At 44.1% G+C, this 24,438-nt stretch overlaps 1 long non-coding RNA gene across 3 annotated transcripts in view; it reads left to right on the forward strand.

Moving 5' to 3' along the window:
• LOC135294084 (uncharacterized) overlaps positions 1-24,438 on the forward strand; it is a 56,783-nt gene that overhangs the window by 28,870 nt on the left and 3,475 nt on the right. The window contains exons 1-2 of one of the 3 annotated variants that reach the window (XR_010356246.1): positions 9,235-14,857; positions 22,205-24,301. This is a non-coding gene — a long non-coding RNA (uncharacterized LOC135294084). Of the gene's footprint in view, positions 1-9,234; positions 14,858-22,150; positions 24,302-24,438 lie in introns of those variants that run through there. The other 2 variants (XR_010356245.1, XR_010356247.1) reach the window with 2 other exon arrangements.

A 24,438-nucleotide genomic window follows, 5' to 3' on the forward strand; every position in this document is an offset into this window, starting at 1 on the left:
GCCACGTGTATCACCTTAGCTGCTGGCTTGTTTATGTCTTGTGTCACCCTGGCAGAGTATCACCTATTTTTTAGGTGGTTACCTGTTAGGTCGCCTGACCATCAGCAGGTGACCATCTGGCATCTCAGGTGTAATTATAGTTATGGGTAATCTGCTGGCAAGCCCTTGTTTCTGCACAAGAAAAAGTGGGCTTGAGGGAGAGCATCTCTGCAGGAGGAGTGACAGCATTAATAAAGATTGCTGGGTATTTTGAGTCCATTCAGGCAAGCCCTGCAAGAAAGAAAAGGTTACCTGCTTCATTAGTCACCAGCAGGGAGCTGACAAAGTGCCTGCTCCAGCTCAGAAGGAGCAATTCTGCCTTCAGCTGCCAGGTTTGCACAGTTCATCCCCAATATAACTCCCACTGCCACACGCTTTGCATAAAGAAAATGAGTCCGCTCTGGGTCAGCTGAGGTAAAGAAAATTATGTTGTTTGGTGGGTGACTTTGCATGCTGCTGGGCCAGCACATGCCCAGCCACAGCCACAGGCTGCTTCTTACCCTCCCTGTGCTTTTCCCTGCAGCAAGGCCCAATATGCTGGCAAAAGCCCTGACCTCATGGTGGTGTGACTGCCTGATTGCCGTAGCCTTGCAGAGTGAAAATTTTGGTGGAGGAAGTTTGGCAGTGAAGCAGAAGGAGAAACTGTGGCCTTTATCCATTGCAGTGAAGCAGGGTTTGTTTGAGCACTTAGACAAGGAAGCCATGCACTCTGTATGGCAATGAAGGGAGCAGGGAGACACTTCTGGAAGACTTGGGTGCTCTCCACCGGTGCTGGAAGAGGCACAGCAGGAAGAGACTGAGACACACCATCCAAGTGGCCAAACTGGACAGCTGGGCTTTCTGTGCTCCCAGTTCTTCTTTCCTTCAGTGTAATGGAGCTTCTTCTTCCCGCAGAGGATGCTTTTTTTCCCAGTGGTTATTCCCAGGCCAGTGCCTGGCATTAGGCATCAGCAAGGATTTCAGTTATGTCCAATATCACTGCTTGCTTTTGGGGTACTTTTTCTCACCCTCCATCAAGCTCTGAGGCAAGTGTGGGTTGCTGAGGTGATGCCACAGGGTCACACATCCTAACCCACGGCGTTCCAGCTTCTGTGCTGCTCTTCTTGTGACTGCTGAGATCCTGGGCTGAGCTGAGCAAAGGGACTCTGTAATGCTGCCACCAAAGGCACAAGCCAGAGCATACTCTCCTCAAACGCAGACCCTCTCAGACCAGGAGGGACTTTTACATCCCCACATAATACACATTTGGGGTTTTTTCACCAGGTGCCTTTTTGGAAGGGGTTGCACCTCACCATGAATTTTCCTGGGTACGTAATGGTTAGCATGGAGAGGGAAAGGGCCGTGTAGAGATGCTCTCTCCTTTCCAGTTTGTGTTCATGTTCAGTTCATTTCTACCCTCCATACAACATGAGCACTTTTGCCACAGGGCCTTCTCCTAACTTGATGACTAAGAAGTCAAAATCAACATAGAAATAGTCCCCCAACTCCTACATAATTTTTTCTTTTCAAATTGGAAGAGCCTGGCTGTTTTTGTAAATGCTGGATGCAATCATGAATGCTATATTTTCTTGTATAAATTATCCCTGTGTATTGAAATATAAACAGCCAGTGGGAAAGAAATTCAGTGTACATTTCTTTCACTATTCAAGGCAAAAAATGTGTACTTATCTGCTGAGAAATACTCTGCTTGTGCAGTGAGAACCAATCATCAATACCAACTTGCCAGCATTTTAATGATTGCCTGTGGGAATCCTGGAAATTATAACATTTAATCATCACAAGAAGATCATAGAAAAAAGTAACAGGGACCAAGAGCTCCTGTGGTAAGTGTAGCCAGTGTTGACAATGACATTTAGTAGTACCATTAAATTTCTTGATTCTGGTGTTTTTGAAGGAAAATTTTAAGTCAGCCTTAAGAAGATACTGGGACTAGAAGTGCTATTGATGCAGTGAGTCACTGTGTGCCCAGCCCGAAGTCCCCAGGCTCTGAGAGCCACCAGGTGACCATGCCCATCCCTTGGGATGCTCTGGAAGCTGCAGAACTTGGTGCGGGGCAATGCTTCCACCTGCTGACACACACAAGGTCAGACCATGCACTTTCCTCTCATGTGCATCACTGAGAAAATGTTTTGTGTGGCTGTCATTATAAATTACAGTGCCAGGTGAAGCCTACTGCTGTGGATGTTTCAGTTTCTTGGCTTCTTCCCACAAGACTGTCCTGGGAAAGGGATGTTTATGTGCTGGTCTCCATGGCAGTTTACTTGGCAATGCCCAAGAGGTAAGGCAGAAATGAGAAAATATCAGACTGACTGCTTCACACTTTCCTTTACTCAGGACAATTTATCACAATGTAATTGAGGCCTAAGGAATAGAGAGACAAAAGACAAAGCATGCTGGATAACTTCCAGGGAGAGTAACTTTAATAAAGTCTAGTAAGGGATAGCTGCTCATGTTGCAGCTTTCACTCAGTCAGGTTATTCAGAGGGTGTCTTTTTCAAATTTAAATATGTACCACACAAGCAGAATAGGACAAGATTTGTCTTGGTTTTGTAGGAAAGATTACAAGACCCAAAGGAAGCAGCTGTGGCCTGGGATCCCTGCAAACCTCCAGCCCTGAATGCTGGAGGATAAATCTGGGAAAGTAACAATAGATTACTTTTATTACAATTATTACCCAGGTTCCCTGGGTCTGTAGCCATTGTCCATCCAAGGCATGGTAGTGAGCCAGATGTCCTCACCTCATTTGCTTGTATCACTGACTCTTCAATTACTCTATCAAATTCAATCAAAATTGGCAAATAGATTTGCAAGATATTAGAGGGAACAATCAGACAGCAGAACCCAGGGCAACAAATGTACATGGTGTGTGTCCATAGAAAGCCAGGCTAAATCAAAAATCCAGTGCTCGAAAAGATAGTAATGGAGTTACTTCCTTGGGAATGTTTGCTGGTTTCCTACAGAAAAAAAAAAAAAAAACCAAACCAAAAAAACCAAACCAAACAAAACCAAACCAAAACAAAAAAAACACGTTAATTTCATTTTTATTGAATGGCACTCATCAGAGATTGTCTCCCACTGGTAGTTCAGGAGGAGAACCTGTGTATTGTTTTGCGTAAAGAAAATTTTCCTTTAAATAATAAATACATTTCTTTAAAAATTCCAGTCCTCTGTTCCCCTGCTTATCCACAAAAGTAACAAGTAGCCCAAATTAATGTGAGCAAAATTTACCCACAAGCCCACAATATTAACTGGGAAATTCCAGTACTCTTGAAACTTGCAGTAAGAGAAAGTGGAATTACTAAAAATATAAAAGCCAAAGTCCCTATTGAAGTCCATGTATTCTTTGTTTATGCCACTACAGAGTACGCTAGGCAAATGTGTAGAGTTTGCAAAATCCTTTGAGAGTCCCTGAAAAATGAAGTGGGGGATAAAAAGATTAGCTTCTCACACAAGGGCATAATAAAGCTACTGAACATTTCTGTCTTAATTGTGCTTTGTGCTAGAGTATAAGGGAAAGTTACCACAGCTGAATAAAATGCTAAACTCTCCTAGCACCAAAATGCCTCCTTTAATGCAACAGCAGGAATATAAACCTCTCACTTATAAGATATGGTTGACAAAAAAGGCTTATAACTCACAGAGGTTTTACATGGAATAAAAAATTTTAAAAGGCTATAAAGTTACTATTATTGAAATATGATCATCTAAATCAGCAGTTTAATTTGCACTTCCGCACATCAGAGTTAATATTCCCATTGCATACAGACATAATAAAAAGTGTGTTCCATTGACAACAGAAGATAACATTGTGTGTTTTCATTTTTGTATTTCATTTCCTCACTCATGAAATACGCCTTTTGCCACCTTTCAGTGCATTTGTCCTCCTCAGCTGGAGGATAGTGAACCATATTTAACACCGTATCTGTTCAACAGAGCTGAGAATGGTAACCCTCCAAAAGGGAGGAGCACAATCCCTACTTGTAGCCTTAACTCATGGGAAGCAGAACCATGTGTTTGCTGTGGAGTAATTATGGTGAATGAAAAGGAGAAAAAGCAGGAATACCACAGAACAGCTGAGTGACAACAAATGAGCTAGGAGCTGGAGTTCAGTGCAGTATCAACGTGTGGAGTGAGGAGTCTTCATTGCAGTTGTCTGAATATGTGATTTCTGGAAAAAAAAAGTGAAAAAATAAAAAGCTTGCTGAGCTGAGAAACAGGATTTTGTTCACTCTCACCAATGGATCAACTGAGAGTCAAACAGAGGTGTCTACACAGGAGTTCCCGTTAGGGTCTGCAGAGAGGCATGGTCTGATATGGTTCCCTAAGTGCATCCCACCTGGCCCACACAGAAGGATGTAGGTCTTGTCTCGCTAGCCCTGGGTGGAGGGGTCATTGAGGGCACCTCAAGCAGTTCCAGAAGCCTGTATTTACCTGAACAGTTCCTGCACTGGCTCCATCTGTGCTGTGACGTGGGGCTGGACACCTGCAGCATGTGTAGGTGCCCGTATTGCTGACGGCCTCATTTAGTTATCTGCAGTGGGGATTCTAAAGTCATCCCTGTGATCTGTGCAGGCAGGAAAGACAGGAGTTGGTTAAGTTTGTGTTTCTTTCTTCTGCAGGGCTGTGTTGGGGTGGGAGGTGGGGTGTGCTGTCCCTAGCACAAGGGAGAAACAACCCTCCCCTCTATGTATCTGGACATGTGTATATTTAGGTCATGCATTAAAATCTCTACTTTGAAAGGTAAAATCCTGCTTTATGCAGTCACTCCAAGTCCCATAAACTAGAAATTATCCCACTGATTCCTCATGATCATTGCCTGCCCACAGGCTGCAGGTGAGAGGCCGGAGGTGGGAGTTTGTGCCCATGGGATGCTTGTGAGAAGGTGGCAGCCAAGGCCATGACTTCTCACAGCCATGTCTTGCCATGCACAGAACAGCTCACGGCTCAACAAGAGGGCATCTGGAGCAGGCTCTAAACACTTTGTAAAGTCATATTACTCAACAATGACATTTCCCTCCATGCCAGTTTCTATTTGAGCAAGAACCAAAGGGGGTTCCCTGGGGATCCCAAGATCTTCCTCTGCCAAGGAGAGCTTTGTGGGAGCAGTTATCCAGGCAGCTCTTGCAGTATAACAAGTCCAATGGCATGCCAAATCCAATGTTTTGGGATCCCTTTCAAGGACTTTTCATATCCTGGGCATCAGGTTCCAAAGGACTCAATTTTAGACCTAGTTGCAGTGGATGAAGGATGGATTAGGAGCAGCTCAGCTTGGGGCTGTAGCAAATCCAGCCTCTGGCTAATACCTGAGCAAGAAGGCTTATGCAAATGAGCCATTTCTGGTGAAATTCCAGGCCTATTGTTGCTTCTCCTGATGAAATTATGTCTCAGAGGTGTGCTGGCATTTAGGCTCAGGTTTAGGTTTCCCCATCCAAAGGGGTTTGTGAGTGAGAGGCAAGGCTTGTTTGGGCTGCAGACACGTCTCACCAGGTGGCACTGTGCTCACAGGCTCAGGGCAGACCTGCGGAGGACAAATGTCCCAGCAGGAGGTGTGGAGGTGTTCATGTGGTGTGTAGATACACCAGCAAGTTCCCAGACCCGGCTGGGGGGCTGCAGCTCCCCGTCCACAACCTTAGCATGCCTCCACTCAGACTCCACTCAGAGGTGGGGACAGTGTTAAAAGTCATGTTCACTTGTGCATTGGGTGAGCTCCAAGTGCCTCCAGCACAGCTCTTGGAGAAAACAGGGAAGCAACACGTCCCATGCATTGAGTACACCAGATGGCAACACCATTCACGTGGTGTCTTTTGTTTCCACACTGTCTCCTTGGGGCAGCACTTCCCTAAGTCCTCTTTGACTGAAAGGAGCCATAAGGCTCACAGATGTAGCATGAGGAGTGGTGGATTAGTGCTGCCAGGGCATTTTAAAAGATCATTAAAAAAAGAGAGGTGTGGCGAATCTGTTTTTTCAGCTCAATCTGCAGTGTTCAGCTATCTTAGACTAAGGGCATAAGCCTAATCCATTTAAATATACCAAGGATAAAGAATTGCTTATGCAAACTAATCGATAAAAGACTTAGATCAAGTGAGTATAAATGGGCCATTAAATAGAATCTGATTTCTAAACCATCAGAGCAGCAAGGGTAGGAAATGACTTCTCATTATGTATAGAAAATGTCTTTTGTTAGGCTGAGAGGACTACCAGATGCATTATTTGATCTGGAAGAAACTGGTCTGAAACAGCAGATCATCTACAATTCCTCTGAGTAATTCATTCAATTAACCAACTGAAGGTCTTACTGTGGGGCTTGGGTTTTTTTGTTTGTTTTTTTGTTGTTTGGTTGTTAGGGTTTGGGGGTTTTTTGCCGGCATTGATGTGTTTGGAGTAGGTTTGTTAGATGATTTCTCATGATTTCTGGAGCTGTGAGGCCACGCAGTGTGGAGAGGGTTGTGGGCAGGGATCAGAAGGCTGCCATGGAAAGACCTCTCTGCATCATATTACTGCTTTTGTAAGGTGATGATGTGATGGAGCAACTGTGAAAGAAGGACATGGAACCTGGCTTGATTCACCACTGGAAGGTGCCTGAAGTTCCTTCCACAAAACATATGGCATATACAGAGCTTTGCTTAAAGTCAGTGAACATATTTTGGGATTCTGTAACTCCTGCCATCTCATTTTCTCTAAAAATACCTACTTTCCAAATCCAAAGATACCTGAGCACTTGCAGCAGCAACAGATGGCCCCTCCTGTGCACAGTAACTTTTCCAAGAACACAGGCGCTCCCTTGAAAAATTTACCTCCACATGAGCAGAAATTAAAGCCTTTGGACAAGTGAGGAAATCTCTTTAAGACAACTCCATGTGTTGGTCAGAAAGTGATTACTGCTATTTTAGTGATGGATGAAGGAGCCCTGAGGCAGAGCAGTCACCCACCCACTGTGAGGTTGCTGCCCCTTGGTTTGTGGTGCAAGTGGCAGTGCCACACATTAGGTGGCATCACGATCTAGGTGTGACATGCATCCATGTCCACAGCTACTGGCCTCCTGTCTGGGAATCAGATCCAACTGCAGACACTGAAATGTTGCTGTTGGGATGTCCTAGCTGCCTTAAGGCCAGTGGAGAGCTGCTCTGTACAGAGCCACTGGGATCTGTGGTGGGATCCAAGAGGTGAGAAGGGTCCTAGAAACACTCCATTCACAGAATCCATCCAAACATCCAAGTTCCAGTTGTGCTTTTCCTCAAAAAAAAAAAAAAAAGGTGTTGAGAGCTTCCCATTTCTTATCCTTGAAAGGAAAAGTTTTTCACTGATGTGCCAGAGAACAAATTTTTATCCATCTAGTCCTTCCCAGGAAGGATGTTACTGGTAGCAGTAATGTTGAAAGCACATTTCATCTCCATATATTACCAGGAAATTTGTGCTGAAATGACAAAGGATGAGGAGTTGAAAGCTGAAGGACCCTCTTTGTCCTTTTTAGTAACAGAATTTCCTTGGTGAGGAGGAAAGAAGAGAAACAGAGGAGACAGAAATAATATATCCTGCTGCTGCAACTTCACAGATTTATGACAGGCACTCAAATGTCAAAAATTTACACACAAAGGTTTCATTCACCATGTCACCACTGTAAATGGTGTTTACTGTGCTGTTTGCTGCGCTTGCACCACCAAAACCTCTTGTCTAGAAAAACAATGTTTTACTAAAAATTCAGAAAGTATTTGACTAAACAATATTCCTTCCACCATTAGTCTTTCCCAGCTATAGTGTCAAACAGGGACCTGTAGTGGGAACACAAAAACATTCTGGAAAGAAGAAACAGCTCCTGGAGGAGGGGATAAAGCAAACTGAGAGAAGAAAGAAAAAGCTTTCCATTGCCATTTACAAGAAAGAAAATATCTCACCAGGAAAGAAGACTGAGAGTGTGTCCCAGAGAGCAAGACTTCCTTAATGAACAGAGTTGTGTCTATCTGAACTATTCCTGTGCTGTTTTCTGAAGTTCAGACAAGGAAGTATTTTAGTAAAAGCTGCTTCTAGCAGAAGTACTGAGACATTTGAAAAAACCTTGAAACAGAAAAAGCTGGAATAGATTTCCAAGGGTTATGTCCTAGCAATCACGATGGTTTTTAATCTTGGTTTCTCCTACAGCCCTCTTGAAACATCTCATTCTCCATGTCTGGCCTCAGCTCCTGGCTGGATGGTTGATTTTGTCATCAAAGAATCTGGGTGAATTTGGCTCAAGGTCTCACTAAGAGGTCACTGTGACTCAGTGAAACATTCTACAGCCAAACAGAAACTGAACACTCATGTCTAAATTTTAAGACAATATCAATAGAAAAATTATGACAACTTCTGCCAGTAAAGAGCCTGGTTCACATCTTGCAGGATCAGGGCCTGAGTTGCACTAAATGTATTTAAAATGTGCATAATGAAAATATTGCATACCTTCACAGAGAAGGTGTTCAAATTACCAAATTTTCAAAAACTAGAAACATAAGTCCAGGTTAAAATACCTGCTCTAAAGACAGATCTGCTTTTCTTATCTGCTCACTTCTTCCCAATGACTTCAGTGGAACCAACCCATTTAAAAGTCAGGCTTCTCTCCTAAAGCAAGCTTTCAGGTAGATTTAGGATCACAGGTTTTCTTTTGAAAACTGTCTGGTCTTGGCTGTATCTGTGCTCAGCTCTAGCTCCATCACTTGTTTTAGTTCAAATAACACAAGATACAGTAGCTCTTCCCTTGGCTGCCAAATTTAATCATACAGCCGTAAGGACACAATCTGAGAATGTGTCTGACATTTCATGTGCATGCTGTTTGTGTCTTCCAGACAGTTTTCCAAAGTAGGGAAGCCAGTGAGGGTAATGAAACCCGCAGATGGGTTGTATTATGCTTCAGAAGCAACCAGCATGAATATGGAGCAAAGTCCTCATTTTGGCTCATAGCCTGCCAGGAGCCCAGTGACTCCTTCCAGCTCCACCCAGCATCACTGGACTTCCAACCAGGTTCCAAACTTCATGAAATTCTGTCACTGTAGGTGAGCAATGGATCACACTCACCAGTGGGTGTCAGAGACCCAGCTGCCATTAGGACTGCCCTTCCCTAAATGTTGTGTGTCTGTTGTTGTAAGGTTTTCAAAATTGTGTCATGCTGCTGGTAAGTTTTCCAGCAGCATGACACAATTCTTTGGGGCTTTATTTCTTTTGATGGCTAGAGATGGTAACAGAGAAGGATAATAAGAGTCTTAACAAGTAAAGACATAATTTTTTTTCAAATTCATTTTGCGTCTGTTCACATAAGGCCTCTCTCTAGTCAGAGAACAAATCTAAACTAACATGAGGCTTGTTAGCCATTAGTTCTGCACTCTTAGATTTGTCTGCAGAAAATTATTTCAATAGCAACCAAAAGAGTGTTTGCAGACTTGTGGAACAAAATTATATAACTTATAGTCATTTTCTGTGAGACAATAATGACATTTTAATTTAAAAATGTACTCTGATATAATTACCCTACATCTTTATAAGTCTGCCTCAGGAGCACAGTAAAAGAACAAATGGCAATATTTTTACTGTACTGTGTGATAAAAGGCTCTCAAAGTCTTTTTTATAAAATTTTGTGCATGTTCAGGTGATGGAAGCCTCATAAAAGCAAAGTTTTTTCCTGATTTTCTCTGATCCAAAGGAAATTTTAACCACATAGAAGCAGATTCCAAGGTGGGACTCACTCACACACCTGGGTGCCCTCTGCCCAGTATGTGTTGGGATATCTCCCTCAGCTTCCACCTGCAGGTCCCAAAGGACATGGGGTCTCCTATGTGTTGTCTTCTAAGAGACCATATGCAGAGGGGTTCAGTGTTAAAATTGTCACTGGGTGCTCCTGTTTAGACACCTGGATTGCTTCCTCCATGTCAGAGCCAAATGTGTTTTCCTAAGAAATTTTCCAGCTGAACTTTGAAAGGGCAGGAGGGAAGAATAAATGATTCTTTGTTTCTCCTTGCCTTGGGTTGCTGCTCCTCTGCCATCCTTTCAGGAGCAAGGTTTTTTTGCAAAGAAACCAGGCTGAAATTGTTGCACAGAGCAATTTTTATTTATAATGCAGTCTACTCCCTCTGTGGAGCTGGAGGCACTGTTCAAAGTCATAATAAATCTAATGAAACAGGATAAATAATTAAGCCCCTTGAACCCTAGCTGTAGAATTATGAGGTAGAATGGTGAACAGAAAATTAGATTTTTGTGGTCTTTTCGTTGTTCAAGTTTCATGTGATTTTGAAAGCTGTAAATATTTTGGGGGAGTCTGTGAAGAGCAGGAGAATGCCAAGGGTCAGAGGGACAAAAGTAACTCAAGCACCACAGGGAAAAGGGCAGGGGTGTCTGTCCCTTGGATGGGAACCTGCTGATCTGGGATGCAGGGAGCAGTGCAGTGCAAAAGGCTGGCCCACCCCTCTCCAAACCAGCAGCCCCTGGAATCATGGTGGGAAATAACTTAAAGAAACCCCAGGATAAGAATGTCTGGAAAGATCAGCTCCTCTGGGAGAAAGACAAGGCCCTTCTGGATGAGGATAACATTCTGTGGGAAGAAAAAGAAACTCTAGACAGATAAAACAACTCTCCTGGAGAAGATAAGGAGGAATATGAAGTAGCCTTAAGGATTATAAAATGTCCATCTTCCTGGAGGCCTTTGGTCCTGGGAGAGAATATCTCCACAGGGAAAAAGCATTAATTTTTCTGCTAGGCTCAGAAACATGTGGCAAGCCATGCATACTGAAGTGTGTACTTTTTTTAAGTAGTGATGAATTTCAACCAGTTCTCTAAAATAGTATCTGTCATCCTTGGTATAAATGGAGGGGTTTGAGTGTGGTTGTCTTTAAAGCCATTGCACCCAGGTTTTCAGGACATTATTCATTCTTTTGAGGTTCTGCAGCCTAAGGAATGGGGTACACCTCTGGTTTCCTGGCCTGTCAACAGGACATTTGTGGGTGGGTAAAACACCAGAAGGTGGGAACTTCATGGCTGAGATCATCTGGAACTCAGAACAGCTCACCTAACTCAGTGCAGCACATATCAACTAAATAAGACACTGATAAATGGTAGCAGTCAGATCCCCAATATTTAAAGGTCACAGTTAACACTTGAGTCTTTTTGAGGCAACTTGTGCTGTCCCACCAGGTTTGGTGGAACATTTAATTTCCCACTGCTCTTGGGAGCATGATGGGAACATTTACCCTCTTGGGTGAGCCTCCTTCATCAGGTGCCTGTCTGAGCCTTGCTGCCATGGGAAGAGGGCAGGGAAGAAGTGGGAAGGATGACAGAAATCAAGTATGTGGAAAAGATGCAAGCTGGAGGGAAAGTTGGCAGCAAATCCTCAGCAAGAGGGAGGCAAATGTATCAGTTTGTGTATATTTGTGTGTGTAAAAGCATGAGAGGGTGCACAAAGGGACTGGGATTATTATTCCTCTGCTGAGCTCATATTGCCGTGCAGGCAGGAGCCTCTGACAGAAAATCCTCAACAACTGTGACACAACACATGGTCAATATTTAGCAATATCTAATAAAATAGTTTGGGCTGGAAGGAACCTGTAAAGTTCACCTAAATTTCAACCCCTCTGCAATGAGCAGATCCCTGCCCAACCTGACCTTGAATATTTCCCGAGTTGGGGTAGCTACCACCCTTCTGGGCAACCTGTTCCACTGCCCCACCACTGTGGTTTTATGGGATGTGAGTACAGAACCAGAGCCTTCTGCCAAGATTTAGCACAGCAACTGCAGCTTTTATTTCTTCTTGAGAAACCAAACTCAGATGTTTGATGTTTTCAAAGGTTGAGCTGTACAGGCTGTTCTAGAGACAAATCCCTATTTGGCCGTCTGTACATCCAGAAGGAACATGGGGGACAAAAGCAACAGTGGAAAGTACCAAGTATTGAATTTTTCTCTGGGATGGTAGCATTAGTAGCTCATTCTCCTTCTGTACAGGATTTTAGCACTGAATAGACTCAAGGACGCAATGTAAGAAGTTATTTGTAATTGCTGTTAAAGAATCTAATACTTCTGTGACAGTCAGGCAGTCTTAGGCCATCACTCAAGGCTGCCACTCAAGTTCAGTCCTTTGTGATATACTACAGGATAAGGCTGCCAGTCCTGTTTAATTTTGCTTAAGTTAAATTATGCACTATGTCTTTCCTGTCAAATCCATGAATATTTATTGTTCAATGAATAACCAGTCCATAAAAAAAGCCAGCTGATTCAGCTAGGGTAGGAATGTTTTGCAACCTTGGTTATTATTATTCTATTATTGCCATGTAAGGCAGAGATGAAAATGACCTATTAGACCATTCAGTGCAACTTCCTACAAATTCAGGACTCTTACGTGTTAGAGCTTTATTATCAGGTGTTACAGAGAAAAAGAGCCTCTCAGAAAATAACAGTATTCAAAAAGCGCCTGTCACTTAATACATTTTAATGTCAAAAAGCTAAGAATTTATCTCAGTTATTCAAATGCACACGTCAAATTAACATCCATTTAAACTAAAATTAGGTGTGCTCTCTCTGGCAGAGAGCTTGAAGCACATGAAATGCTCTTAGGAGAGCTGCTAGTCACTTCTGTCACAGCAGAGCAGAGCAATGCTTCCTTTTCTGGAGCTGTCGGTGACAATACAACTGGTGAGAAGTTTAAGACATTACACAGTACAGCACAGAGGAGCCAGAAGTTCAGCCAGAGAAAAGCATAAACCTATATGGTTTTAGATTGCTGGTAGCTCCCCCCAGAATTTTACATCCACCTGGTAGCTCCAGAGTGGCCTTTGCTTGGGTGGCATGAGAGAGAGACCGCACCTGCTCTCTGTCCAGCAGCTCTGGACTGAGGATGAATTTCAGTCGTGAAGGAGATCTCTGCTAACTCTCTCGAGTGGTAAAGTAATGAGAGGAACAAATAAAATAACTCCCATATTAAAAAAAAAAAAGTGCACAGTTACATTTATCACCTCTGCAACATGCACAGGGAGGCTGTCAAGATGTGACATTCAGAGTGAAAAACTACACCTCTCTTGGAAGAGCAAGTCTGCTGATCTGGCACAGGTTGGCTGGAGGGACCAGAAAAAAATTGTAGATGTCTGAAGAACTGAAGATGACTGAAGGAAGAACTCACCTAGAGGGGAAGGATCTAAAGAAGTTGCCAAGCCCACCTGTGCCTCAAAAGCAGCTGTACCTGTAGTGCTCTGTGTAAACACTTCTCTAAGCCATTTTTCTTATTTAATTCCCAGGACTGGTGTTTCACAACCATCACTTTACCTCTAGGATTTTATTTATATTAATATAATGTAGGGTTTGTTTTTTTTTTTAAGTTCTGCTCAAAGGATTCACAGCATGATATTTTCTGCTCCATGCCACAACAAAAGTGGAAATTATGGACTGCAGCTTTGTTACACTAAAACCACAGAACAACCCAAAGCCCAAAGTATTTTACAGAGGGATGACAACTCCTGCAGAAAGCAATAAAGAGATTAAGTCAGTAGTGACAAATCAGGTTAAATATTTGAATGGGGGAAAGAAATAGCTCCTGAGCTCACCTGCACAATTTTGAAATGCAGCAGTGTCATCAGAAAGCATTCCTGACACAGCCATGGAGATAACTTCGTGGGAGAGACAGAACATGCAAAATGGCAAGAAGTCATTTAAGTCAACTGACACGTCTAAATGTGTCACAAACCGGAATGGTAAGAGTGACAGAAGAAAATTAAATTTATTCAGTATACATGTGTGTATATTTAGCTGTAATTATCGACTCTATGTGCCAATCATTGCATAGGAGGAATGTCAAAAACCTGTAAGGCAGTCCTGTGAATCATGGGAAACTGGGGGTATGGAGCCCATCCAGACACATACAGAAATTCTGCTGCTGTTCTTCCAGTAATCCTGACTGAATTGTTTAAAGTCAGTGCAGAGAATTTCCACAGAAATTAAAGAAAAATATAGAATACAGTGACTGAAAATTTCAGATAGGAACAAATAACCATACTTGAATCCTTCAGAAATTAACATCTAATGTGGGTTAAAGAAGAACCATGAGGAAACTGTATTTTAAAAATAATTCCATAATGTTGCAAATCTCTCTATTTCTCCCTTTCTCTCCCTATTTCTCCTCTCTTTTCTACTTTTTAAAATATTTTATTTATTGATTGAGCTAAAAGTATGATCTGCAGAGAGAGAGGGAATTAGAGATTCTTGATGTCTGGAGATTTTTGACAGGGTTTTTGTTCTGATCCAGTGATTCACTCAATCTATGCAGTCCCTCAGAGGATCCAAAATCCCATATAAATCCATATTCACAATTAAAACTGGGATTCTGCTATTACTAGTTCATGAGGTGCATGAGAAGCAGACAAAGGGAGCACTCAGAGGAAGTGGTGAATTTGAGCACAAGCACACCTCCCCTTGATGACATGGGCTTTTGTCCAAAAAAAAAAGACAATGCAGATTTCCACCCAGGATCTTAAAAAACCACCATGGCAGCCTGGATGTGTACAGATAAGCAGAAATTTTATCTTGGTTCTTCAGGTTTGCAATACATGACACAGAGCCACCAAGCAAGCAACCAGTTTCCCTGGGGTGCAAATTGTCCTCTTCTTCTTCAAGATTGCTGTGTGTGCACCACTCTGTGTGTGTTCACAGACACAAAGCAAGAGAGGAAAAGTGACCAGTCAGTGTGTGCAGAGCAGGCAAAGCGCTGTCACCTCCCTGCCCTGCCCCTGCTCTATTAGAAGTGTTGTGTGAATGACCAAGTGCAGGAGCCATTCAGCCACGGATTTACCAAATCTCACCTTTAAGGCTGTGGAAACAGGTAAGAACACTCCTTCCCTGCCATCACCACCTTCATCAGCACCCTGCACCTTACCACACTTCTCAGGAACGGTGTGCTCACGGCTGCTCATCCTCCACATCTTTAACATGAGCTACAGCATCATGATTTTGCTATCCTGCTTTCTGAGTGTTCTGGCGTGGGAGCTTTTCGAGAAGAATTACTGTTATTAGTCTTCATCTTCATGTGAATGTTACCTTTCCAGAGCTCTGCTAAGCTAGCCTGAGAACACCTAAATGGAAATTGGGTAGAAAAGCTGTTATTTGGCTGCTCTACCCAACAGTAAATTTTCAGTTAGTGTATGGATTTTCTCTCACATTCCGCAAGATTTGTGGCTTGACTGTTGTACTTCAGGAGGGAAAGGTGTGAACCAAGGTAAAGTCTCTCTGGGAGCACAGTGAGTGCCTCTTTTTTTGAACATGTTCTGTCTGCTGACTTGACAACAAGAAAACCAGCTCTCCCTGCACACTCCATTGCAATTTCCAGCTGCAGTCCAAACACACCAAATCCACTGAAAAAAGAGCCATACATCCCCCAGTTGCTTCATACCTGTCATATATGCACCAAATGTGTGTTTGAAGTGACCTACATTGGCTTTACATCATACCAAGATCCACAATATTTTCTTCTCTGTGGCACTCAGATTTGCATCTATACAATTAACAGCGATGTTTAATTTAAAAAGCCATCAAAGCAGCAGCCTGATGGAAAGGCTTCAGTACTGTGAAATCAAGAGATGAAGAAATTATCTGAGCTTTTGCATGGCTCACTCAGGAGCAGCACTTCCCTGAGAGCAGCTGCAGCTGAGGGCTGGTAGGGGTGGGACTGAAGAACAGGGCAGATCTCACTTGAAGCATCCACCTTTTCCAAGGATGTGGAGAGGAAATTTATGTGAACTGATCTTCCTTCTAATGAAGGCATAAACAACAAAGCCTGCAAGGATCCTTCCACAGGGAACCATCAGCCCTGCTGCAGCCTGCTGGAAAGCAGCAGCAGCAGCAAAAGCGCAGCAGGATGCTTTCTGCTTACATGGTACTTATACAGTACCCTTACATAGAATTACAGGGTGGAAGAGACCTCTAAGATCACTGAGTCCAACCATTAACCTAAAACTGCCACTTTCACCACTAATCCCTGTCCCCAGGCATTGTATTCCGATGTGACACATGGTATTTTCTGTTCCAAGGTCTCACAGGGTGCCACACATCAGTGCACATACCCCATTGTTCCCTGGAGAGCTGTGCAGAGGACTCTGTTGCCATTTTAAGGAACAGAACACAAAGAGGGGTTGAGAGATTAAGGCTGAAAAATTATTTTGTGGCAGATCTCCACTCCTTCCATGGCACTAGCCTGCCAACAGCACTTAGAACCCTCACAGACAGTAGCTTTCTAAAAGTGTGGTAACAACTGGAGATTCCAATCCACACCACTGTCTCTTCGGGCTCCTGGCATGCACATCTCTGGGACAGGTAAAAATGTGATGCCTTTTACTTGTTGCAGATATTTATCAATTGTGAGCTTACAATAAATCACAGGTGAGTATGTTACATCTCCTTAGGCTTGTGTTTACACCATTAGTTATGGTATATCCTTTTTTTCCATTTAAACAGCCCACTTACTACCACTGACTCAAAATACAATTTTTTCACAAGACTGAATCTGTTTTTCAAGACCTGAAGTTTTATTTTGTCAGTCCAAGGGTGACAGCTGACTCCAGCACTCTCTGGAGTTATGGTCCATGGCCTTCCTGGAGAGTCCTCTAGAGAGCCCTGCTTTCCAGAACATGGCTTTCTTCATCCTAAATACATAAAGACACTTGTCTCCTGCACCTCCAGCTGTGGAGAGGACCACGGAGTTCACGTAAATCCTTGGCTGGGGGGTGCTTGGGGCTGGCAAGGAGCAGCTTGTGGTGCTCTGTCTCAGGTCCCCACACCTAACTGGCCGTACAGAACATGCAAGGAATTTACTGTCCTCCTTCTGGGCTATCCTCCATGTGACTTAATCATCATTTCAAGATCTCAACCCTCGCATTGAGTCCTGTGTTGGAGCAGCCCAGCCCTGCTCAGCTCCAAGCCTTTCCCCCTTCCCTTGGGACTTCCTGGTTCATGGCAGCCTACCTGGAGGCAAGCAGCAGATTATGGTATAACCTACAGCTAGACACCTTGAGGAATAGGGAAAATACACCAAAATAAGGAAGGCAGAGGGGCTGGATGGAAGGAGAGGATATGGCTGGGAAAACCCAAGTGGGCGACAGCTATGGCCAGCACAACCCTCCTCATCATGTGCCAGTTTCACACTGAAAAGCAAATACATGTAAAGTTTCATTGCTAAAATGATTTGTATTTTGGGTACAGATGCTGGACTCCTCAGTTTAATGCTGGCATGTGGAATTATCAGTTTGCAGCCTCAAGCACAGGGACAATAACTGCTGCTGCACACACTGTCAGTGCTGTGTATTTTTAGACCCTGGTAGGCGTTTGTAGTCATTTCAAAGTGCCTTGATGATTTTTTTCACACATTTTCCAGCAGGAATGAAGATGTTTTCCTGAGCTACCTGGAGATAATGACCAGTGTGGAAAATAAAGGGCAAGTGACTGTTTTTATTTCAGGTCCAGAGCAATTCTGAGGCTGCACAGACATTTCCTTTTGCTTTCCATATTAAAGATTTTGTGATGGTAGCTAGAAATATTTTTCATTACTCTGCCCATTTACCATGCCCCTTAGCAGGGACATGCTGCTCAGGATTGCAGGATGATTTCTCTCACAGGTACTTAGGATGGGGCTGGTTTTCTCCCTTGGGCTCCCTGGAGGTATACTGTCCTTAGGACAATGATAATTGCACTCAGTTGCCTTAATTTCATTATTAAAAAATTGCAAAAAATTAGGTTTTAGAGGGTTCACAATTCCTGTGAGATCAGTGCCGAGCTCTTCAAGAAATAATGTCATTTTTCCACAAGAGTCTGGAAGGCCTTAACTGAGCCCCACAGGGAACTGGGGCCAAGGAGCCACAGGAGAGAGTTGGAGGGCAGCACTTGGCTCCTTTCAACTCACCCATTGCTAGGATGCAAAGTGAGGGAAAGCCCCAGCCAGGGCAAAGGGGGAGTCACAGGTGGGCAGAGCAGGAGTGGTCAATCCAAGCAGCCAGGGAACAGAAAATGTGGGACAAGTCCTGTGGAGCTCAGCCTGAAAAAGAGGTGAGCGGAGACACAAATTAAGAAGGTCTGCAAAGTCCTGCAGGGCACAGATAAAGCTTCTAGTCTCCACTACTGCAAAATTCAGGAGGCATCAAAAGAAGCTAGCTGCATTCTCATGAAAAGTATTCCCTATTTTAAGTGGTCAGAATTCCCTAATTTCCAGAAGTTTAGTTTTAAACGCTAGCCCTTTCCAATTCTTCAGAGGTTTGGAGTACGTGGCCCTAAACATAATGTTTAAATGTTTAAACCAGAGACAACCTTAATTCCCCTTTAACCCAGGTCTTCTTCAGGGTTTTGCCAGTCAGCGAGCCATTTCCAAGGGACTAGAAATATTTTAGTACCTGCAAATCCATCAAAGAGATCCTGCCTGATTTTTAGGTCACATTTCTGTGAAAATCCTCCCATGCTAAAGGATGTTTTCTGCAAGGGACACCAACACCACAACCAGCTCCAAGGTATATCCACAAAAAGAAAAAGCCAGGGCAAAGCAGGTGAAGAAGGGAGCATCCATGCAGCCTCATGTTCTGCTGTGCACTGCTGTGTGCCTGCTCCAAAGCGTCTTTCTGACCCTTCCACACCAGTCCTGGGGCTGGCATGAAGCACAGCTGCACAAGGACAGCAAACACAAGAAATACAAGAAAGTCTTGGCAGCAGCCTGCTGGTGGCTGCCCCAGGGCCTTCCTGGGCAGCCTGGATGTGCAGCAGTCCCAGTTTCTCACTGCTGCACTGCTAGACAAGCTTTATTAGAGTCTTGTAGGAGTCTAGGATTTATTACTGCCTCAGCAAAAGCATTCCCACTCTCAGCAATGCCAAACCAAATGTATGGGTTCACATGGAAGAAACAGACACTGACATCAGTAAATTCTCATCATTTGGTTTATTATATATTCTAAATAACCTGTTTGATGCCAGTATTTCTTGTGTTAGATGCCATCAGTATTTCTGTCCTCCTCGTTTATCAGTTACTGTTGGTAATGAAAATCTACCCAGCCAGTTTAACTCACTGAGCACCTCTGCTGTGCTGTAATCATGGCCTCTGAATGTCCAGCACTGCAGCTGCAACCAGTGGTAGAGATCATCCATGGTATGGCTGTCCTCTCATTCTCCAGAAACAGCCAGAAGAAAACAGCAGTGAGAGGCAAAATAACCCTCTTGTTGCTTTTAAACATCAGCTAGAGCCTGCAGGGAGCTAGAGAAAGGGATCTCTCTAATTAAGCTGTAATCAGCATTGTCTTTTTTTATTATTATTGAGTTTTACAAAATATCTGGAGAGCCATAGCTAAGCTCCAGGATCACCAAGATTTCAGGAAGCAGTGTCTCTGCTAGAAGAAAGTCCTCTGAGTGTGCTGGAAAGGCTGAGACCCCCAAGTCTGTGTCACTGAACTGACTCTGCAATGGGTTTACCTGGGTGATGGGGCAGGGTGCACCACAGCAAGTTTGGTGATGACAAACAGGCAGAAGTGGCTGATACACCAGAGGGCTGTGCTGGCATCCAGAGAGAGCACAACAGGCTGGGAAATGGGCTGGAAGGGAGGCCATAAAGTTCAACAAGGAGTGCAAAGTCCCACGCTTGGAGAAGAACAATCTCCAGTCCTTGCTGAGGGCTATCCATCTGGGAAGAAGCTTGGCAGAAAAGCACCTGGGGATCCTGGTGGACACCAAGTTGATCATAATCCAGCAATGTGCATTTAAGGCAAAGAAAGTGAGTGGTGTCCTGGGCTGCATTAGTGCCAAGAAATTGAGAGAGGTGATCCTTCCTCTCTGCTCAGCTCTGGTGAGGCCACTCCTGGAGTGCTGAGTCCAGTCCTGGACTCTCCAGTACAAGAGAGACTCCAACAAAGGGCCATGAAGATGATGAAGGTTGTGGTGCACCTCTCCTAGGAGGAAATGCTCAGAGAGCTGTGAAAGAGAGAGAAGAGAGGAGAGGAGAGGAGAGGAGAGGAGAGGAGAGGAGAGGAGAGGAGAGGAGAGGAGAGGAGAGGAGAGGAGAGGAGAGGAGAGGAGAGGAGAGGAGAGGAGAGGAGAGGAGAGGAGAGGAGAGGAGAGGAGAGGAGAGGAGAGGAGAGGAGAGGAGAGGAGAGGAGAGGAGAGGAGAGGAGAGGAGAGGAGAGGAGAGGAGAGGAGAGGAGAGAAGAGAAGAGAAGAGAAGAGAAGAGAAGAGAAGAGAAGAGAAGAGAAGAGAAGAGAAGAGAAGAGAAGAGAAGAGAAGAGAAGAGAAGAGAAGAGAAGAGAAGAGAAGAGAAGAGAAGAGAAGAGAAGAGAAGAGAAGAGAAGAGAAGAGAAGAGAAGAGAAGAGAAGAGAAGAGAAGAAGGATCTCATCAATGGGTATAAATACCTGAAGGGAGGGTGCAAAGAGGACACAGCCAGGCCCTTTCCACTGCTGCCCAGTGCAAGGACCGGAGGCTATGGGCACAAACTGAAATACAGAAATTTTCCCCTGAACATCAGGAAGCTGCCACTGCGAGGGTCGCCAAGCACTGAGATAGGTTGCCGGTTTTCAAAAGCTGTCTGGAAATGCTCCTGGGCAGTTGGGTCTAGGTGGCCCTGCTTGAGTACAGGAGGTTGGCCCAGATGACATCCAGAGATCCCTCTCAACCTCAACAACTCTGTGGTTCTGTGAACCTAATTGCTCCCACCACTGTGTGCTCTTAGCACTTTGCTCTTTCACATCAAAACTTTCTTCATAATGATGTGACCTGGAGAAAAGGTGACCTCTTTCCAATTCTCAGCTTCTGGAGGCAGGGACAAGCAGCGCATTGCCATATGGTGACAGGAAATTCATATTCCCAACATGGGGCCACGTGATCCTTGGCACTGGACCAGCAATGGTGGGAACGGCATATCTCATGTGGGCAGAAAGACAGGATGGGCTTTTTTGGCTGAAATGCATTCCACAGCTTTCTGAGGCCATGGGAAATTCTGATTCCTGGCTCTTCCTGTAGTCAAACCAGTCTTTCTAAGTGGGAAAGCCATTTCCCAGCTCCCTGGTCATTGCTTGTGGTAAATACAGTTGGGGCTGAATAACACAAAAAAAGATAACTTTTCTGCAATTAATTATTTTCAAAAGCAACTAGGATTCAGCCAAATGCTAATGAAGCCAGAGGGAAATGGGAGCTGGGTCATTCCTGAAGCAATGAAAGAGCTTTACCAGCAGTTTAAGAGCTGTATCATTTTATTCACAAAACCAGACAGATACTGCCCTTTGCAGTGACTTTCCATGCTTGAATTTTCCATTTATTCTGAAAACAGTATCACTTAAATCCTGCACTAGTATTTTAATACTAAGATTAGAAAGTTCCATACAGTGGGAAAGTCCAAAACACAATTTGAAAATGTTAATGAAGTGAATGAAAAATAGGGTTTTTGAAAAATGCCTGAAATACCTTGTTCAGTATGGAAAATAAGGTGGGAAGAAAAGCAAAATGGAAAGAAACCTGTGCAAGAGGGACTGCCTTATATCTTTTAAGGCCAGGTAGAAAAAGAGATGTAAGTACAGAGGGGCATGCAGGGCTGTAAATTGTGCTGTCATGACTGGTCACAGGATAAATGAGAGGGTCTAATGGGTTTTACACTACAACCACCTGCAAGAGCAGCAATAAACTAAGGCTGGGAGAACTGCTTGATCACAAGAGCTAGTGGGGAAGGGTGAGTGGTAGACAAAAGTTTTGGAGTCTAGTGGCTTCCTCTGTGCCTCATCATCTGTCTGAACAACTCACCAGATCAAAGAAAATGTTAAAAGTCATTTCTGTCTCTGGTGGTTTTGGTTCTGGTGTATTAAAAGTTCTTCTGTGCTGAAGCCAGTGCATGCATTGCAAAAACACTGTGGCTGCTCACAGCAGCGGATGTGTGTGTGTGTGTGCAGCACAGTAAATTAAACAGGAGAGTGTTAATACTGGTGTGGGTGCTGTGATCCTCATCACACCCACTGCCACTCCTAAATGTGTAATTTGATTGATAAAGAAGCAAGCAGAAGGAGAGCAGGCAGAGGAAGTGCTGTCATCAGTGCAGATGGGTAAACGTGATGCACAAGTACACTCACCTTGGCAGAACCCTAAACCCGCTCCTTTCATTACTCTTCAGGTCTCTTGTTCCAGGGGTTTCCAACAGGTTTCTTTTCTGTCTTATTCATACAAGATGCTGAAAATGACGGAAGAGCTGATGAGAATGGGGATGGTGAAGACGATGTTGGGAAAACAGTCACACACGTCTGAATCAGAGACCAATAACCTGTCTGCTGGCAAGTTATGTTTTTGTTCACTTGTTATTATGAAGCTAGAAGTTAGTTCTCTGATATTTAATTTTTATTTTATGGGTGGATTTTGCATTTTTTTTTACAAACAACTCAGGCAATCAGGAGAACAAAACAAGATAGGGATGAAGAGAGAGCTGAAATGCAAAACACTCTTGTTTTGCTGGGGTCAGACACCACTCAGGTCACTTCACCTGTGCCTTAGCTCAGCTTTGTGTAAGTTGCAATCAAAGTTTTCCTTGTAGAAGTGGCTTGATGTTTATTGCTGTAAAGCAACTCTATCTTAGGGCTTATATAGGGCTTACAGTTAATAACTGCACAGGGAGTTATTTAACAACATTAACAGCAATGACAGTGTTATCAAATCAGTGGTGTGTTTTCCACAGAATTCAACACTTTTCGAAGGAGGAAAATAGTGAGGCTGCTTTGGGCTCAGCCTTGTTTTCTCATCATACCCTGCCCTCCCTGGCCTAAGATCCTGGAACGAAACTTTCCAAGCAAAGTTGCTTTTCTTGTTACTTTAAAGACATCTTGAGAGCATACCTATTTTTCTGCTTATATTTTTCCAGCCTGCTTGTTGTTTAAGCAAGAGGACCTTTTCCTACAGCTTAGTATGTTCAGAAGGGAGAACTTTCTGCCAAATTCCATTTCCCCCCTTCTATTAAGATTGTAAAGTTGTTGGTGTAACCATTAATAATTGATCAATGGTTTCCTTGGGGAAAGGAGTCCTGATCTCTTTCAGTGCAGAGGTGCCACGTGAAACCTACCTTGGACTTGCAGGTTTTGGGGTGCTCCTGTCCCCATCTGTAGGCTGTGGTGGGTGCTGGCCAGACCTTGGCACCCCTCTGAATGACTGAGTAAAACCATTACTCCAGTGAAGTGCCCTGGTGGCCTGAAAATCCAGGTGCCCCCTCCCTATAGAAGCAACCTTTATGTCCTAATTTCTCTCAACCCTGCACTAGGGTCACAACAACCCCTTGAAGTGCTATAGGCTGGGGGAAGAGTGTCTGGAAAGATACCCAGCAGAAAAGGACCTGGGGGTGCTGGTCAACAGCAGCTGAACATGAGCCAGTTGTGCCCAGGTGGCCAAGAAGGCCAGTGGCATCCTGGCCTGGATCAGCCATGTGGCCAGCAGAACCAGGGCAGGGATTGTGCCCCTGTACTTGGCACTGGTGAAGCTGCACCTCAAATCCCACATCCTGTTCTGGGCCTCTCACAACAAGAAGGACACTGAGGTGCTGGAGCGTGTCCAGAGAAGAGCTTACACCTTACCTTGCACACACTGACTTTCTCAGCCCACCTTTCCCACCTGTAGGTACCTACACCAGGAGAGGCAGGTGAGTACAGGAATCTTCCACCCAAATTACACTTCCATCAGCTTCTTATGAGCTGCTGGTTTAAAATTTCCCTTTGTAACATGGCCTTGGCCAGAGTAGTGTTGGCCAGGTCCTCTTCACAGCCCATGTTTGCCTCCCCCACAGACATGAAGACAGCAGCACACTATCCAAAAGCCTTGCCTACCTCTTGTTTATCCCTAAGATGATGATACACTTAAAAAGCTCCATGGTCTGTAAAGAGAATGATCAAACAAAAGCTTCTGAGTAAGTTAGTTGTGGAACCAGTATATTGGCAGATGTATGAGGTTTTTAAATCCTTCTGCCGTAGCAAGGATAAAATTCCCAACACAAATGGCAACTCTGCAGCAAGATTCTGACATAATTACTGTAATTATATTGTCTCTGCACTCTCTTATAATCATTGACAGTATGTATTTAATGAGCCCTTTCCCGTTCAGCAGGTTGCTCCCAGCCGCTCAGATTTACAACTGCAATGCAGAGGTATCTCAGAATAAAATTAACCCTTGGAAGCAAGGCCCCTTTCTGGGAGGATGCTGGAGAGTCTCTCAGAGACTGGCACTGCCCACCCTTCCCTGCATGGCTGGAACACACAGACAGGCTTCAGAGCTGGGCTGATCTGCCTTGGTGAGTAAAATTTTGCCAGTGCTGCCTGAGTGAGCTGGGTGTGGTGGATGTGACACCATCAGAGTGCAACCTGCTGGCATCCTGCTCCTGGGTTACACGTGGCTCAGCCCACACTGGTTGATGCTGCAGAGCCTGAT

Source organism: Passer domesticus, chromosome 2 (genome assembly GCF_036417665.1).
Source record: "Passer domesticus isolate bPasDom1 chromosome 2, bPasDom1.hap1, whole genome shotgun sequence".
Taxonomy (NCBI): domain Eukaryota; kingdom Metazoa; phylum Chordata; class Aves; order Passeriformes; family Passeridae; genus Passer; species Passer domesticus.